The sequence below is a fragment of the Somniosus microcephalus genome, chromosome 6, assembly GCF_052327205.1.
Source record: "Somniosus microcephalus isolate GS21.2 chromosome 6, FLI_Smic_1.0, whole genome shotgun sequence".
NCBI lineage: Eukaryota > Metazoa > Chordata > Chondrichthyes > Squaliformes > Somniosidae > Somniosus > Somniosus microcephalus.
This window is the reverse complement of record NC_140992.1, coordinates 68,466,962-68,485,258: the sequence shown is the minus strand read 5'-3', so window position 1 is coordinate 68,485,258 and position 18,297 is coordinate 68,466,962. Positions and strand designations below refer to the sequence as shown.

General features: G+C 43.6%; 1 protein-coding gene across 1 annotated transcript in view; it reads right to left on the bottom strand.

Moving 5' to 3' along the window:
* Positions 1-6,458, bottom strand: part of LOC147115791 (lysosomal amino acid transporter 1 homolog) — an 86,011-nt gene extending 79,553 nt beyond the window's left edge. The window contains exon 1 of the mRNA XM_085990365.1: positions 6,270-6,458. The gene's annotated coding sequence lies outside the window, so the exon portion shown is untranslated. The remainder of the gene's footprint in view (positions 1-6,269) is intronic.
* Between the last annotated feature and the right edge of the window lie 11,839 nt (positions 6,459-18,297).

The window sequence follows — 18,297 nt, the reverse complement described above, 5'->3', positions numbered from 1 at the left end:
CTGGAGTTTCTCGGCATCCTCCTCACAGCACACATGCCCACCCAGCTTTGTGTCATCTGCAAACTTGGAGATATTGCATCTAGTTCCCTCGTCTAGATCATTAATATATATTGTGAATAGCTGGGGTCCTAGGACCGATCCCTGCGGTACCCCACTAGTCACTGCCTGCCACTCGGAAAAAGACCCGTTTATTCCAACTCTTTGCTTCCTGTCTGCCAACCAGTTCTCTATCCAAGTCAGTACCTTGCCCCCAATCCCATGTGCTTTAACTTTACACGCTAATCTCTTATGCGGGACCTTATCAAAAGCCTTCTGACAGTCCAAATACACCACATCCACTGGTTCTCCCTTAACTATTCTATCAGTTACATCCTCAAAAAATTCCAGTAGATTAGTCAAGCACATTTTACCTTTTATAAATCCATGTTGACTTTGTCTGATCCTGTCACTGTTTTCCAAGTGCTCTGCTATTACATCTTTTATAATGGACTCTAGCATTTTCCCCACTACCGATGTCAGGCTTACCGGTCTATAATTCCCCGTTTTCTCTCTACCACCTTTTTGGAATAGTGGGGTTACATTAGCTACCCTCCAATCCATGGGAACTGTTCCAGAGTCTATAGAATTTTGGAAGATGACCAGCAATGCATCCACTATTTCTAGGGCCACTTCCTTAAGTACCCTAGGATGTAGATTATCAGGTCCTGGGGATTTATCGGCCTTCAATCCCGTCAATTTCCCTAACACCATTTCCCTACAAATACTGACTTCATTCAGTTCCTCCCTCTCAGTAGACCCTATGTTCCCCGACATCTCTGGGAGGTTATTTGTGTCCTCCTTTGTGAAGACAGAATCAAAGTATGTATTTAATTGGTCTGCCATTTCTTTGTTCCCATTATAAATTCCCCTGATTCTGACTGCAAGGGACCTACGCTTGACTTCACCAATCTTTTTCTCTTCACATAGCTATAGAAGCTTTTACAGTCAGTTTTTATGTTCCCTGGAAGCTTACTCTCATACTCTATTTTCCCCCTCTTAATTAATCCCTTTGTTCTCCTTTGCTGAATCCTAAACTGCTCCCAATCCTCAGGTTTGCTACTTTTTCTGGCCAATTTACATGTCCTCTCCTTGGATCTTACGCTATCCCTAATTTCCCTTGTTAGCCACGGTTGAGTCACCTTTTTTTGTTTTATTTTTATGCCAAACAGGGATGAACAAATTCTGTAGTTCATCAATGCGATCTTTAAATGTTTGCCATTGCCTATCCACCGTCAATCCTTTAAGTAACATTCCCCAATCCATCCTAGCCAACTCACGCCTCATACCATCGTAGTTTCCTTTATTTAAATTCAGAACCCTAGTCTCTGAGTCAACTACTTCACTCTCCATCTTAATGAAGAATTCTATCATATTATGATCGCTCCGACCCAAAGGGCCTCGCACAAGAAGATTGCTAATTAATCCTTTCTCATTACATAATACCTAGTCTAAGATGGTCTGATCTCTAGTTGGTTCCTCGACATAATTGGTCCAGGAAACCATCCCGTATACACTCCAGGAATTCCTCCTCCACAGTATTGTTACTAATTTGGTTAGCCCAATCTATATGTAGATTAAAGTCACCCATGATAACTGCTGTGCCCTTATTGCACGCGTCTCTAATTTCCCGTTTAATGCCATCCCCAACCTCAGCATTACTGTTTGGGGGTCTGTATACAACTCCCACTAATGTTTTCTGCCCCTTGGTATTTCTCAGCTCTACCCATACAGATTCCACATCATCAGAGCTAATATCCTTCCTTACTATTGTGTTAATCTCCTCTTTAACCAGCAATGCTATCCCACCTCCTTTTCCTTTTTGCTTGTCTTTCCTGAATATTGAGTACCCTGGATGTTGAGTTCCCAGCCTTGGTCACCCTGGAGCCATGTTTCCGTAATCCCAATCATATCATATCCGTTTACATCTATTTGCGCAGCTAATTCATCCACCTTATTACGAATGCTCCTCGCATTAAGACACAAAGCCTTCAGGCTTGTTTTTTTAACACTCTTAGACCTTTTAGAATTATTATTTACTGTGGCCATGTTTGATTTAAGCCCTTGCTTTCTCTGACTGCCACTTTGCTTTTCTCCTTCCTGTCTTTTGCTTCTATCCTTGTTTCCCTTTCCTCTGTCTCCCTGCACAGGTTCCCAACCCCCTGCCATTCTATGAATAGTGCCATGAGATCTTTTAGGTCCACCTGAGAGGACAGATGGGGCCTCAGTTTAATACCTCATCTGAAAAATGACACCTCTGACAGTGCAGCAGTCCCTCAGTATGGCGCTTGAAGTGTCAGCCTAGATTTTGTGCTCCAGTCTCTGGTGTAGGACTTGAACCGACAACCTTGTAACAGGAGGTGAGAGTGCTACCAACTGAGCCACATCTGACACCTAATGTAAAGAAATGTCCGAAGGTGCTTCACAAATAGGCACAAGGAAAATGGGCAATGAGCAAGAAAAGGACACGTGAAAGCTTGGTCAAAGAAAAGGGTCTTGAGGAGGTTTATGAAGATGGAAAGTGAGGTTGAGAAGTGGATAAATTTAGAGAGGGAGTTCCAAAGTGTAGGATTGAGGCAGCTATGTGCTCTATCATCAATGGGGAGGTGAACGGTTGCGACGGCAACAAAAGACCTTGGTCAGAAGAACAGAGCATTTAGGAGGGGTTGTAGGGCTGGAGGAGATTACAAAGATAGGGTGTGGCACGTAGAAATTCATAGATGAGGATAATGGTTTTGAATTCATTATTTTGGGAAATCAGGAGCCTGTGTAGGTCAGCAAGGACAAGGATAATGGGCCAGTGGAATTTAATGCAGGACAGTATACATGTAGCGGAGTAACAACAGAAAATGCTGGAAAAACTCAGCAGGTCAGGCAACATCCGTGGAGAGAAATTTGAGTTGACGTTTCGGGTTTGACCCTTCTTCAAAACTGGAGAGAAAAGGAACTAGATCGAAGGCAGGGCTGCGATCGGACAAAAGAATAAAAGAACCAAAAGAAGTAAAAGAGATTAGAAGCTAGACGAGATGGTAATAGGCTGGGATTAGGTGTAAAGTGTACTGGCAGGGCAGAAGATAGCTGCCAGGTGTGAGAGAGAAACAAAAGGAAAGGGGGGGGGGGAGGAAAGGAGTGGAAAAATGTAAGTAAAAATGAAATAGGGGCCGAGGTTATGATCTGAAATTGTTGAACTCGATATTGAGACCGGAAGGCTGCAGAGTGCCTAATCGGAAGATGAGGTGCTGTTCCTCGAGTTTACGTTGAGCTTCCGTGGAACAGTACAAGAGGCCAAGGACGGTGAGGTCCGAGTGGGAATGGAGCGGTGAATTGAAATGACAGGCGACCGGAAGCTCGGGGTCACCCTTACGGACTGAACGGAGGTGTTCCGCAAAGCGGTCACCCAATCTGCGTTTGGTCTCCCCAATGTAGAGGAGACCGCATCGTGAGCAGCGAATACAGTATACTAGATTGCGAGAAGTACAAGTAAATCGCTGTTTCACCTGGAAGGGGTGTTTGGGGCCCTGGACAGTGGGGAGGGGGGAGGTATAGGTGTTAACACCTGCCCCACTCGGACCTCACCGTCCTTGGCCTCTTGTACTGTTCCACGGAAGCTCAACGTAAACTCGAGGAACAGCACCTCATCTTCCGATTAGGCACTCTGCAGCCTTCCGGTCTCAATATCGAGTTCAACAATTTCAGATCATAACCTCGGCCCCTATTTCATTTTTACTTACATTTTTCCACTCCTTTCCTCCCCCCCCCTTTCCTTTTGTTTCTCTCTCACACCTGGCAGCTATCTTCTGCCCTGCCAGTACACTTTACACCTAATCCCAGCCTATTACCATCTCGTCTAGCTTCTAATCTCTTTTACTTCTTTTGGTTCTTTTATTCTTTTGTCCGATCGCAGCCCTGCCTTCGATCTAGTTCCTTTTCTCTCCAGTTTTGAAGAAGGGTCAAACCCGAAACGTCAACTCAAATTTCTCTCCACGGATGTTGCCTGACCTGCTGAGTTTTTCCAGCATTTTCTGTTGTTATTTCGGATTTCCAACATCTGCAGTATTTTGCTATCGTACATGTAGCGGAGTTTTGGACAAACTGAACATTGTGGAGGATGGGAAGCCAGCAAGGAAAGTATTAGAATAGTCAATGGTATGATATGGTCATAGGCAATGGTATGTAGAAGGAATTTGTTGGCAGAACAGCTGAGATAAAGGCAAAAGGGGCAAAGTTGCAGAGGTAAAAATAAGCAATCTTGGCAATGGATAGGATATGGCGTTTATAGCTCAGCTCAGGGCTGAACAGGGGATCAAGTTTACAAATGGTCTGATTCAGCCTGAGTGTGACCATGGGAAAAGGTGGAATCAGTGGCAAGGAAGTTGGAATTGGGACTGAAAATTATGCAGTTGGTCTTCCTGATGTTATTGAATCATAGAATCATACAGCACAGGAGGCCATTCGTCCCATCGTGCCTGTGCCAGCTCTTTGGTAGAGCTAGCCAATGAATCCCACTCCCCTGCTCTTTCCCCATAGTCCTGTAAATTTTTCCCCTTCAAGTATTTATCCAGAAATTTAGCCCAGAATTGGCCACAATACTCCACCAGAGGCCTAACCAGTGTTTTATAGAGGTTTAGTATAACTTCCTTGCTTTTGTACTCTATGCCTCATTCGTAAAGCCAAGGACCCCATATGCTTTTTTAAACAGCCTTCTCAACTTGTCCTGCCACCTTCAAAGATTTGTGTATATGCACCCCCAGGTCTCTCTGTTCCTGCACCCCCTTTAAAATTGTACCATTTAGTTCATATTGCCTCTCCTCATTCTTCCTACCAAAATGTATCACTTCACCTTTCTCTGCGTTAAATTTCATTTGTCATGTGTCTGCCCATTTCACCAGTCTGTTTATGTCCTCCTGAACTCTGTTAGTATCCTCCTCATTTCTGAGTTTCATATCATCTGCAAACTTTGAAATTATACCCTGTATACCCAAGTCCAGGTCATTAATATATATAAAAAAGATGGAAATAGATAAAAGTGATCCTAACACCGACCCCTGGGGAACACCACTGTATAACACCACTGTATACTTCCCTCCAGTCTGAAAAAACAAGCATTCACCACTACTCTTTGTTTTCTGTCACAAAGCCAATTTTGTATCCATGCTGCCACTGTCCCTTTAATCCCATGGGCTTTAATTTTGCTAACAAGTCTATTATGTGGTACTTTGTCAAACACCCTTTGAAAGTCCATATACACAACAGCAACGACACAACCCTCATCAACCCTCTCCCATACGTCATCAAAGAACTCGATCAAGTTAAAGAAAGACTTGCATTTATATAGCACCTTTCAAGACCACCGGACGTCCCAAAACACTTTACAGCCAATTAAGTACTTTTTTTGAAATGTAGTCACTGTTGTAATGTAGGAAATGCAGCAGCCAATTTGTGCACAGCAAGCTCCCACAAATAGCAATGCGATAATGACCAGATAATCTGTTTTTAGATGTTGATTGATGGATAAATATTGGCTAGAACACTGGGGATAACTCCCCTGCTCTTCTCCAAAATAGTGCCATAGGATCTTTTACATCCACCTGAGAGCGCAGACGGGGCCTCAGTTTAACATCTCATCCAAAAGACGACACCTCTGACAGTGTAGCACTCCCTCAACACTGCACTGGCGTGTCAGCCTAGCTTTATGTGCTCAAGTCCCTGGAATGGGATTTGAACCCACAACCTTCTAATTCAGAGGAATAGAGGGTTATGCCGATAGATTTATATGAGGAAAGAATGGGAGGAGGCTGGAGTAGAGCATAAACGCCGGCATGAACTGGTTGGGCCGAATGACCTGTTTCTCTGCCCTAGATCCTATGTAAAAAATGGTAACTTCTGCTTGAAAAGTTTGCCACTTTGTGAAGCTGTGTGCAAACCTTGTAGCACAGAACTCAGCTTCACACGGCCACTCAGAAAACTAGCATGAATTAAACAATTAAAAATCCTAACTACACAAACATCGACTGCTTTTCATAATTCATTTCATTATAAAAATGGTTCCTGAATCTATATTGTATTTGTGTTTAATAATTCAATCAGATAATCTCTGCATATGCTTATTCACCGGGAAATGTTTTATCTATTTCCATCGGTGACACGTATTTGACCACCGATCCTGCACTTGTTCAGAATCTGATGAGGGAGATCGAACTACTGTCGCTCCTGACGGTACACGTTGTACTCACCTTTTAGCCTCTCGAAATGTCCATCCTCGTCCCTGCTGAAGATGGTATACTTTCCCCCAACGTTATTTCTCTAAATTCGCCATTTAATTTGACACTGCGAACATTTTTTTTTTAAACAGCAGCGAAAGCACTGAGCCTCCAAGCTGCAGTTCAAACCTGGGGCCACACTCGCTCCATCAACAGCGCCTCTGCATCGGCGGACTGGGATCTTCAAGCTGCATCTGGTGCTTTTTACTGAGACACAAAACTAACCATTTTAAACATTAAAAGGAAGGGAATAACTACAGGCTGAAAAACGGGACAACATTTCACAGGAATTTAGAATTTCTACTTATTATTCTTGGAAGACTTTGTGAATCGAACTTCATGCACAAAGTATTTTTTCTCATTACATAGTGTTTTTAAACTGAAAGATCTGTCAACCTTTGTAATTCATGCGAGTTTGACAGCCATCTACACTGGCGCTATGTACTTTGGTGAATTCTTTCGTTGCCCTAAGAACATTAAGCTGCATTTTATCGATTGGGTTTCCAGTATCACACTGTCCCACAATAACTACAATTATTCCCTCTTCCTGTGAGGCCCATCTCTACTATTAGGGTTCTGAATATCTGTTGAAGATCCGGATCTAACAGAATACTTCATTGGAACAGCTCAGGGTTACCCTTACGGACTGAATGGAGGTGTTCTGCAAAGCGGTCACCCAATCTGCATTTGGTCTAACCAATCTACAGTTCTGACAAAGGGTCATTGACCTGAAACGTTAACTCTGTTTCTCTCTCTACAGATGCTGCCTGACCTGCTGAGTATTTCCAGTGTTTTCTGTTTTTATTTCAGATTTCCAGCATCTGCAGTATTTTGCTTTTGTAATAATTTTTATTGTTCTACTTAAATCTAAACCCCAATATAAAATATTTCAGTTGTCTCTCATTGTGTGAAACTGTAGCTAAACCAATTCACTGAGATTTCCTTTCTCTTGATGGAGGGAGTGAGTGCACGCAATCCATATCTACTGTCTGGAATGAGTATCGAGATTTAAAGAGAATACCAATCTCCATTTATGGTACGGCTCTCATCAACTCAAAAAATATTTGTCTAATAACTCAGATAATACATGTGAGTTTGCCATTGTGAAAAGATTGTAGAGCTGCTACAGTCTGAAACGGTTGTTCCATTGGGGTATCCTGTTGGAAAGGTGGTTGTTGCCTCAAGATTATCAGCTGTAAAGTGGAATGGCAGTAGGCTTTGTTTAATCCTGGAACGAGTGAACAACACATGCAGCTTCTACATCCCATTCACCCAGGTAAGAAAAATAATTCATAGTGATTACTAGGCTGTTGAGAAAGGATTTGAAATTTCTTGTAAAGTATATGCCTACTGTGATGCATCTGCTTTTGAGTGAAATCGTCAAGTTTAACTATCAGCGTAAGTTAAGGAATGTATTGCCATTTAGCCCCCACCTTATGTTTGCTTCAGTGTGACTTTTTTTCCTGTAATAAATTAGACTGATGATTTAGCCTCAACTATATGTCATAAGAACATAAGAACATAAGAAATAGGAGCAGGAGTAGGCCAATCGGCCCCTCGAGCCTGCTCCGCCATTCAATAAGATCATGGCTGATCTGATCCTAACCGCCAATCCACTATCACAGAACCATCTCCTGAATCTAACAGAATTAGACACACGAAATAGGAGCAGGATCAGGCTACACGGCCCCTGGGCCCGCTCCGCTACCCACAGGGCCATGACCGATCCGAACCTAGACTCATGTCCAAATTCCTGCCCGCTCCCCGTAACCCTTAATTCCCTTTACTTCTAGGAAACTGTCTATTTCTGTTTTAAATTTATGTAATGATGTAGCTTCTACAGCTTTTTGGGGCAGCATAGTCCATGGACCTACCACCCTCTGAGTGAAGTAGTTCCTCCTCATCTCAGTTTTGAAAGAGCAGCCCCTTATTCTAAGACTATGCCCCCTAGTTCTAGTTTCACCCATCATCGGGAACATCTTCCCCGCATCCACCCGATCCAACCCCTTCACAATCTTACATGTTTCAATAAGATCGCCTCTCATTCTTCTGAACTCCAATGAGTAGAGTCCCAATCTACTCAACCTCTCCTCATATGTCCATCCCCTCATCCCCGGGATTAACCGAGTGAACCTTCTTTGTACTGACTCGAGAGCAAGTATGTCCTTTCTTAAGTATGGACACCAAAACTGTACGCAGTATTCCAGGTGCGGTCTCACCAATACCTTGTACAACTGAAGCAATACCTCCCTATTTTTATATTCTATCCCCCTAGCAATGAAAGCCAACATTCCATTGGCCTTCTTAATCACTTGCTGCACCTGCATACTAACCTTTTGAGTTTCGTGCACCAGGACCCCCAGATCCCGTTGTACTTCAGTGCTTTCCAGTTTCTTGCCATTAAGATAATAACTTGCTCTACGATTTTTCCTGCCAAAGTGCATAACCTCACACTTTCCAGTATTGTATTCCATCTGCCAAATCTCTGCCCACTTACTTAGCCTGTCGATGTCCCCTTGCAGGTTTTTTATGTCCTCCTCACTCACTACTTTCCCTCCCATCTTAGTATCATCTGCAAACTTTGATATGTTACATTCGGTCCCCTCCTCCAAATCGTTAATATAGATTGTAAAGAGTTGGGGACCCAGCACTGACCCCTGCGGAACACCACTAGTTACTGAACAGCATGGGTTATTCCACCTATTTTAGTGGACAGGAGCATGTGGTGAACAACCTAAATGGAACTCCAGAGTAAAATTATTTGGTAAAAGAGTAATTGTTAACCCCGCAGCACACTAACCCATTCACACTATATAAGCATCTAAGTTTCGGACTTGGGTTTGCTTAAGGAAGCTGCCCTTTGATGTGAAAATTAATAAAGAGTGTTGGAAGAAAACACAAATTGTAACATTCACTATAATCCTCAAAATGTTTGAAGTTGATAAAATCAAACTGTTTTAATTTCCCATTCATCCGCCATAACTTTAGGGGAAGATCCAGGGAAACCCTGCAGAAATGAAGTAAACACATTGGACCAGAATCTGCAGTGGGTAATAACAGCGAACCAACAGCATTTGCTGTTATTACCCCTTTGAAACTGACCTCAACTTCAGGATGTAGCGCATGCGTATCCTAACACGGAAATCCTGAAGTTGTGGCCGATCATTCACTGCTCCAACACTGGCTGTGCCCCACCCCCCAGCAATCAGTGTTATTGTGATAAATCCGTGTAGTGAGACAAAGACTCGAAGAAGCGAGGTATTAGGATTAATACGAGTGCTTTATTAAACGACTGCGAAACAACCAGGCAGGCTTGCATCCAGGCATTGCACCTTTGCTGACCTTGACAGGAAGCAAACCTCTGACCTTAACAGGAAGCAAACCTCTGACCTTAGCAGCAGCATTGGCTACAGCACCATCTGGTGGATAACCTTAATCATAACATCCCAGATTACTATATCCCTCCCTCCTTAAGATTTCAGTATGAATTTCTTAACAAACAACCATTCCTGAGGGCCATATAAGGAGCCTCCATTCATCATGTTCCATACTTGATGAATCTAACAGTTCAGTATCAATCTCTCTGGTGGCTTGCGAGCCATAGAAACATAGAAGATAGCAGCAGGAGTAGGCCATTCGGCCCTTCGAGCCTGCTCCGCCATTCAATGAGATCATGGCTGATCATCCAAATTCAGTACCCTGTCCCTGCCTTCTCCCCATATCCCTTGATCCCTTTAGCCTTAAGAAATATATCCAACTCTTTCTTGAATATATTTAATGAACTGGCCTCCACCGCCCTCTGTGGCAGAGAATTCCACAGGTTCACCACTCTCTGGGTGAAGAAATTCCTCCTCATTTCAGTCCTAAATGACTTACCCCTTATCCTTAGACTATGACCCCTGGCTCTGGACTCCCCGGCCATCAAAAACATCCTTCCTGCATCTAGTCTATCCAGGCCTGACAGAATTTTATAGGTTTCGATGAGATCCCCTCTCAATCTTCTAAACTCCAGTGAGTATAAGCCCAATCGACACAATCTCTCCTCATACGTCATTCCTGCCATCCCAGGTATCAGCCTGGTGAATCTTCGCTGCACTCCTTCCATGGCAAGAACGTCTTTCCTCAGGTAAGGCGACCAAAACTGCACACAATACTCAAGGTGTGGTCTCACCAAGGCCCTGTACAACTGTAGCAAGACATCCTTGTTCCTGTACTCGAACCCTCTTGCTACGAAGGCCAACATACCATTTGCCTTCTTAACCGCCTGCTGCACCTGCATGCTTACCTTCAGCGACTTGTGCACAAGAACACCCAGGTCTCTTTGCACTTCCCCTTCTCCCAATCTATTGCCATTCAAATAATAATCTGCCTTCCTGTTTTTGCCACCAGAATGGTTAACCTCACATTTATCCACATTATAGTGCATTTGCCATGTTTCTGCCCAATCACCCAACCTGTCCAAATTGTACTGGAGTTTCACGACATCCTCCTCACAGCTTACCCTCCCACTCAGCTTTGTGTCGTCTGCAAATTTGGAGATATTACATCCAATTCCCTCGTCCAGATCATTAATATATATTGTGAACAGCTGGGGTCCTAGGACCGATCCTTGCGGTACCCCACTAGTCACTGCCTGCCACTCAGAAAATGACCCATTTATTCCAACTCTTTGCTTTCTGTCCACCAACCAGTTCTCTATCCGAGTCAATACCTTGCCCCCAATCCCATGTGCCTTAATTTTGCACGCTAATCTCTTATGTGGGACCTTATCAAAAGCCTTCTGAAAGTCCAAATACACCACATCCACTGGTTCTCCCTTATCTATTTTACAAGTTACATCCTCAAAAAATTCCAGTAGATTAGTCAAGCATGATTTACCTTTTGTAAATCCATGTTGACTTTGTCCAATCCTGTCACTGCTTTCCAAGTGCTCTGCTATTACATCTTTTAGAATGGACTCTAGCATTTTCCCCATTACCGATGTCAGGCTTACCGGTCTATAATTCCCCGCTTATTCTCTACCACCTTTTTTGAATAGTGGGGTAACATTAGCTACCCTCCAATCCATGGGTACCGTTCCAGAGTCTATCGAGTTCTGGAAGATGACCAGCAATGCATCTGCTATTTCTAGGGCCACTTCCTTAAGTAGCCTGGGATGTAGATTATCAGGCCCTGGGGATTTATTGGCCTTCAGTCCCATCAATTTTCCTAACACCATTTCCCTACAAATACTGATTTCTTTCAGTTCCACCCTTTCATCAGACCCTATGTTCCCCGGCATCTCGGGGAGGTTATTTGTGTGCTCCTTTGTGAAGACAGAACCAAAGTATGTATTTAGTTGGTCTGCCATTTCTTTGTTCCCCATTATAAATTCCCCTGATTCTGACTGCAAGGGACCTACGCTTGACTTCACCAATCTTTTTCTCTTCACATATCTACAAAAGCTTTTACAGTCAGTTTTTATGTTCCTCGCTAGCTTGCTCTCATATTCTATTTTCCCTTTCTTAATTAATCCCTTTGTCCTGCTTTGTTGAATCCTAAACTGCTCCCAATCCTCAGGATTATTGCTTTTTCTGGCCAATTTATATGTCCTCTCCTTGGATCTTATGCTATCCCTAATTTCCCTGGTTAGCCACGGTTGAGTCACCTTTTTTGTTTTATTTTTATGCCAAACTGGGATGAACAAATTCTGTAGCTCATCCATTCGGTCTTTGAATGTTTGCCATTGCCTATCCACCGTCAACCCTTTGAGTGCCATTCCCCAATCAATCCTACCCAACTTGCTCCTCAGACCATCGTAGTTTCCTTTATTTAAATTGAGGACCCTAGTCTCTGAGTCAACTACTTCATTCTCCATCTTAATGAAGAGTTCGATCATATTATGATCACTCTGACCGAAGGGGCCTCGTACAACAAGATTGCTAATTAATCCTTTCTCGTTACATAATACCCAGTCTAAGATGACCTGATCTCTGGTTGGTTCCTCGACATATTGGTCCAGGAAACCATCCTGTAAACACTCCAGGAATTCCTCCTCCACAGTATTATTACTAATTTGGTTGGCCCAATCTATATGTCGATTAAAGTCACCCATGATGACTCCTGTGCCCTTATTGCATGCTTCTGTAATTTCCCTTTTAATGCCATCCCCAACCTCCGCCTTACTGTTTGGAGGTCTATATACCATGCCCACTGATGTTTTTTTCCCCTTAGTATTTCTCAATTCTACCCATACAGATTCCACATCATCAGAGCTAATATCCTTCATTACAATTGTATTAATCCCTTTTTTAACCAGTAATGCTACCCCACCTCCCTTTCCTTTTTGCCTATCTTTCCTGAATATCGAATACCCCTGGATGTTAAGTTCCCAGTCTTGGCCATCCTTGAGCCACGTTTCCGTAATCCCAACCAAATCAAAAGACCTTTGTGAACGTCTAACAGTAAAGTCTCTGCTTGTTTGTGGTGAAGCCACCAGCTGCTCCTGAGCAGTTCTCAGAGTATCTGACTCTGCAACGATGGTTTCCTCTTGACGAATAGGTTCCTGTGGAATTGTCTCTGTCCCTGGTGTTGGCACCACAGATGCACTTGGATAACCGGGGGCAACCCTGTCTTCAGTCATTGCATCTGGAACCTTCATTTCAATTTCCCCTTGTCTGGGAAGTATCTGATCTACATGTCTGCGTACTACCCTACCATCTCCCAACATGACCTTGTATGATACTGGACCTGTCATTGAGTTGATGAAGCCAGGAATCCACTTTGGTCCATAACTGAAATTCCTGGTAAGGGCCGCATCTCCTTCTCCAAAACTTCGGCTCTTTGTTCTTTTGTCGTGGTTCTCTTTTTGTTTGGTTTGTCTGTTTTCCATTTACCTTTTTAGGTCTAGGTGGACAAGGTCAAGAGTGGAGCGTGGTCTATGACCTAATAACATCTCAGCAGGAGAGAGTCCTGTGGTGGATTGAGGTGTTATTCTGTAGCTGAACAGAACCCATGACACTTTGGCTGCTGAACTCCCTTCTGCACTTTTTTTCATCATCTCCTTAAATGTTTGTACGGCTCTCTCCGCAAGTCCATTCGAGGACGGATGATATGGAGCTGAGGTCACCTGCATTATGCCATTTTTTCGCAAGAACTCTTTTGTCTCTGTACTCACAAAACAAGTGGCATTGTCACTCACCACAATCTCTGGTAGCCCTTGATTACTGAAGCTCCAACGCAGGCAGTCTATAATAGTAGTGGCGGAAGCAGAATTTACAGGATAAACATTCATCCATTTGGAATGTGCATCAATGATTATGAGGAACATCTTCCCCATGAATGGACCCGCATAATCTAAGTGCAATCTTCTCCATGGTTTATCCGGCCACTCCCAGGGGTGGAGAGGAGCCGCTGCTGGTGCCTTCCGGTGTTCCTGACAGGTGCTGCATGTCTTGACTAGATTTTCTATCTCCTCATCTAGCTTTGGCCACCACAAGTAACTCCTAGCCAAGGCTTTCATACGCGAGACCCCAGGATGACACTGATGTAGTTGCTTTAGGATAGACTGTCATGCTGGCTGTGGAATAATCACTCGTGCGCCCCACAACACGCAACCATCCTGCACACTCAGCTCTGTTTTCCTGACACTGTAGGGTGTGAAGTCAGCCCCTTCCGGATGCTGTGGCCATCCCCTCACCACATATTCTCAAACTCTAGACAGTACTGGATCTTTACCTGTCCATGTTCTTACTTGCTCTGCAGTCACAAGTGCCGTGTCAGTGTCCTCCAACATCAAAACTCTGTCCTCTGGAGCTGCACGGATAGGTGTGCCTGGCAGTGGAAGACGGCTCACGGCATCTGCATTCCCATGGTACTTGCCCGCCTTGTAGATGATGACATAATCATATGCCCTCAACGTCACTGCCCACCTCTGGATCCAGGGTGACACCATCTGGGGAACTGCTTTCATTTCATTGAAAAGAGAGAGAATAGGTTTATGATCGGTGCATATGGTGAACTTTCTGCCATATATGTACTTGTGCAACCTCTGTAACCCAAACATTACTGCTAACCCCTCTTTGTCTAACTGGGAATTTTTTTTTTCCGCTGGTGTTAGAGTTCAGGACATAAACCCTATTGGTCTTTCAGTTCCATCTTCCATGCAGTGTGAAAGAACTGCCCCCACCCTGTAAGGTGAAGCGTCACAAGAGAGAATGATGTATTTCTCTGCATTGTAGTGAACCAGCACATCTGACGACAGCATCAGATCCGTGGACTGTTCAAATGAAACCCCCTGCTCCTCTCTCCACTGCCACTGTGTCTCCTTGTGCAGTAGTTTGTGAAGAGGTGCTAACACAGTTGACAAGTTTGATAAAAACCTGTTATAATAGTTCAGCAGTCCCAGGTAAGCTTTTAACTCAGCCACATTTGTAGGAGCAGGGTCGTCCTGCAGTGCTTGTACCTTCTCCTTGAGTGGATGGAGCCCGGTGGCGTCCACTCTGTGTCCCAGGAACACTACCTCATTCCCCAGGAAAGTGCACTTACTCCTCTTGAGCCGGAACCCTGCCCTCTCCAATCTCTGTAGTACCTCTCTCAGAGTGCTCAGATGCTCCTGGTCGGTTCTTCCCGTCACCAGAATGTCATCCAGACAGATGGAAACATGTGGAATCCCTTGCAGTACACCTTCGATTGTCCTCTGGAAGATAGCTGGACTAGATGAGACACCAAACGGTAAGCGGTTATATGTTAGCAAGCCCTTGTGTGTATTTATGGTGACATACTTCTTTGATTCATCATCCAGTGTAATCTGCAAGTAGGCATGACTCATATCCAACTTTGTGAATTTCTTTCCTCCAGCCAGGTTTGCAAAGAGATCCTCTGTTTTGGGAATCGGATACTGCTCTAGTTTGGACACCCGATTGACTGTCAATTTATAGTCTCCACGAGTCTTACCGAATTGTCCGGTTTTAAAACAGGTACTATGGGAGCTGCCCATTCCGAACATTTCACTGGCTCCAGTATGTTCTCTCTCAATAGACGGTCAAGCTCAGCCTCTACCTTTGGCTTCATGGCATAAGGCACAGGTCGTTGTTTAAAAAATCTTGGCGGTGCCTCCTTGTCTACATAAATCTTAGCTGGAGGGCCATTAAATGTGCCAAGTTCCTCCTTGAACACATTCTCATGTTCACTCAACACTTCTTGCAAAGTCAACTGTTTGCCCACATCTATTTGATGTACTGCTCCCCAGTCTAATTTAAGTTCTTTTATCCAGCCCCGACCTAACAGGTTTGGTCCGGTACCCGATACTATAACTACAGGTAGCTGTTCCACTGTGTCCCTGTGTTGCACAGTTACATTAGCTGTACCTAATGTCGCTACTCATTCACCTGTATATGTTTTAAGATGCAGGGAGCAAGGCTTTAACTCTGGAACTTTTGCATGGTTCCACAATTTTGAGTACTCTGCCTTGTTCATTATGGTCACGCCGCACCCTGTATCCACTTCAAAGTTCACCTTAGAGTCATTTACTGTCAGTTGCAATGTGATAGGAGCCACTTTTGGAATGTTCTCTAACATGCTATACATTATGAACATGTCCTCTTCTTCCTCAGCTTCCCCGCTGATGTGGTGTGCTCCATGTTTTTTCACTTCTCTCCCTTGGTTTTGCTGTCCTCCCCTTTTTGGTTTGGATTCCTCCACAGGTGATTTCACCCTGCAAGCTCGTTTTGTGTGTCCTTGTTTCCCACACTTGTAGCACTTTTCCTCCAGAAACCGGCATTCACTCGCCAGGTGATCGCCCTTGCATCTATAACATGCCTTCACATGCTCATGTTGTGGTTTCTGACGCATGTTCAACTTGTGCACAACAACCTGACCTGCAACTTGAGTAGCATTAGCCCTGTCTGAACCCTGTCTTTCTTTTACATCTCGGTTCGCTGTCTCTATGGCTTGAGCAAGTTCCAATGCTTTTTCATAAGTAAGCCCAGTCTTGGATAATAATCTGCGCTGCATTTGGTCGTCCATTATTCCACAAACTAGCCTATCTCTCAGCATTTCCTTCAGGTTGTTCCCATAATTGCAATCTTGTGCTAATTTATGCAACACCGCTACATAGTCCATTACACTCTCTTGCTCTTTCCTGTTCCTTGAATTAAACTTGAACCGCTGTACAATCTCACTAGGCTTAGGGTTGAAATGTTCTTTTAGCAAGTCCACTAATTCAACAAATGATTTGTCTCCAGGCTTTTCAGGACTGAGCAGATTCTTTGTCAAACTGTAGGTTTGGCTTCCCACTGAACTAAGCAGAATGGCTTTCCTTTTTCTGGCATCATTTATTTCATTTGCTTCGAAAAAATAACCCAACACTTCACAGTATTCCTCCCAGGTTTGTGCTTGACTATCAAAAGCAGAAACCGTTCCTATCGTGGCAGCTATGCTCTCTTCCAGCTGGTAGCTAACCGTAGCTCATAATTTTGTTGTTTAAATGTCCTGGCAGACTTTTCTTCTTTATTCAGGGTCCTTTCAGAGTTACCTCGTCGCCAAATGTGATAAATCCGTGTAGTGAGCCAAGGACTCGAAGAAGCGAGGTATTAGGATTAATACGAGTGCTTTATTAAACGATTGCGAAACAACCAGGCAGGCTTGCATCCAGGCATTGCACCTTTGCTGACCTTGACAGGAAGCAAACCTCTGACCTTAACAGGAAGCAAACCTCTGACCTTAGCAGCAGCATTGGCTACAGCACCACCTGGTGGATAACCTTAATCATAACATCCCAGATTACTATAGTTATCAGCGAAATCAGAGAAACAAACAAAAACTTTGGCTCTTAAATATGCTATTAAAAGTTAGACCCTTTTGGATTAGGTGTAACTGGGGTTTTAACAGCATACTGATTTTTAAACAAACGTTATGGCCCTGAAAAACGAATTTTAATTTGTGGTTTGTCAAATTTATCCATTTTAATAAAAATTAAAATTAAGAAACTTTAATTTTTTTTTAAGTTTGTTCATCTTTATTTCAGGTTTACCTTTCCCCATGTGAGAGCCCTAACCTTTGTTTTGCTCTCTATAACATTTTAAAAAAGTTAGAATCAAAGGAGCTTACTCACTTCCTGGTTCTTGGTCTGTGAGAATTCTGCATTATGATTGGCTGCTTAAATAGCTTGTTGATGTCACAGCCGCTCGCGCTATGGGATTCCCACTAAACTTTGTTGATTTCAATTGCACATCGGAAATGCTGAACTTCTCGCCACAGAGATCATGAGATCTTTGTAGGCAGTTTACTTTGGGGCCAGCGGTGAACGCCTTTGCTTTGGGACCGCAAATTATGGGCCATTGAATTTGAAGTGCCTTTGTTTATAATTGGCATAGCCGGCTTTCCATAGACTAGCTTTTGGCATCTGAGTGGGATTTAAGTGAGGTGATAAAGTAATCTTGTCCACCGAGGAGCCTATTTCACTCTCAGATAAGGGATCTTATAATATCGCCTAAATAACAACGGAAAATGCTGGAAAAACTCAGCAGGCCAGGCAACATTTGTGGAGCGAGAAATAGAGTCAACCTGACACGTTGACTTTATTTCTCTCTCCACGGATGTTGCCTGGCCTGCTGAGTTTTTCCAGCATTTTCTGTTGTTATTTCAGATTTCCAGCATCTGCAGTATTTTGCTATCATATTATAATATTGCCTTCCTCACCCTCCTCTGGGATGGCCATGATCCCACTTCCTTACAGGTGAGGTAAGGTTTTGGCATATTCACATTTAGATCTGGCACATACATGATTGATTGGGTGTCCTAACTACACAATTTATTTTAATGTGCCTTTCAATCCTTCTTAGGGTTACCAACTCTGGGTAAAGGCATTCCTGGATGTTTGATCATGTGACGTTCTGACAGCATGACATATGACTATGTGACATCTGATCACATGACATCTGCAAATGTTACTTCATTTACCTTATAGAGGTTAGGTTGCTTGTAGTTGAGTATGGTTGCTCATGGTCTCATGTTCGGAGAA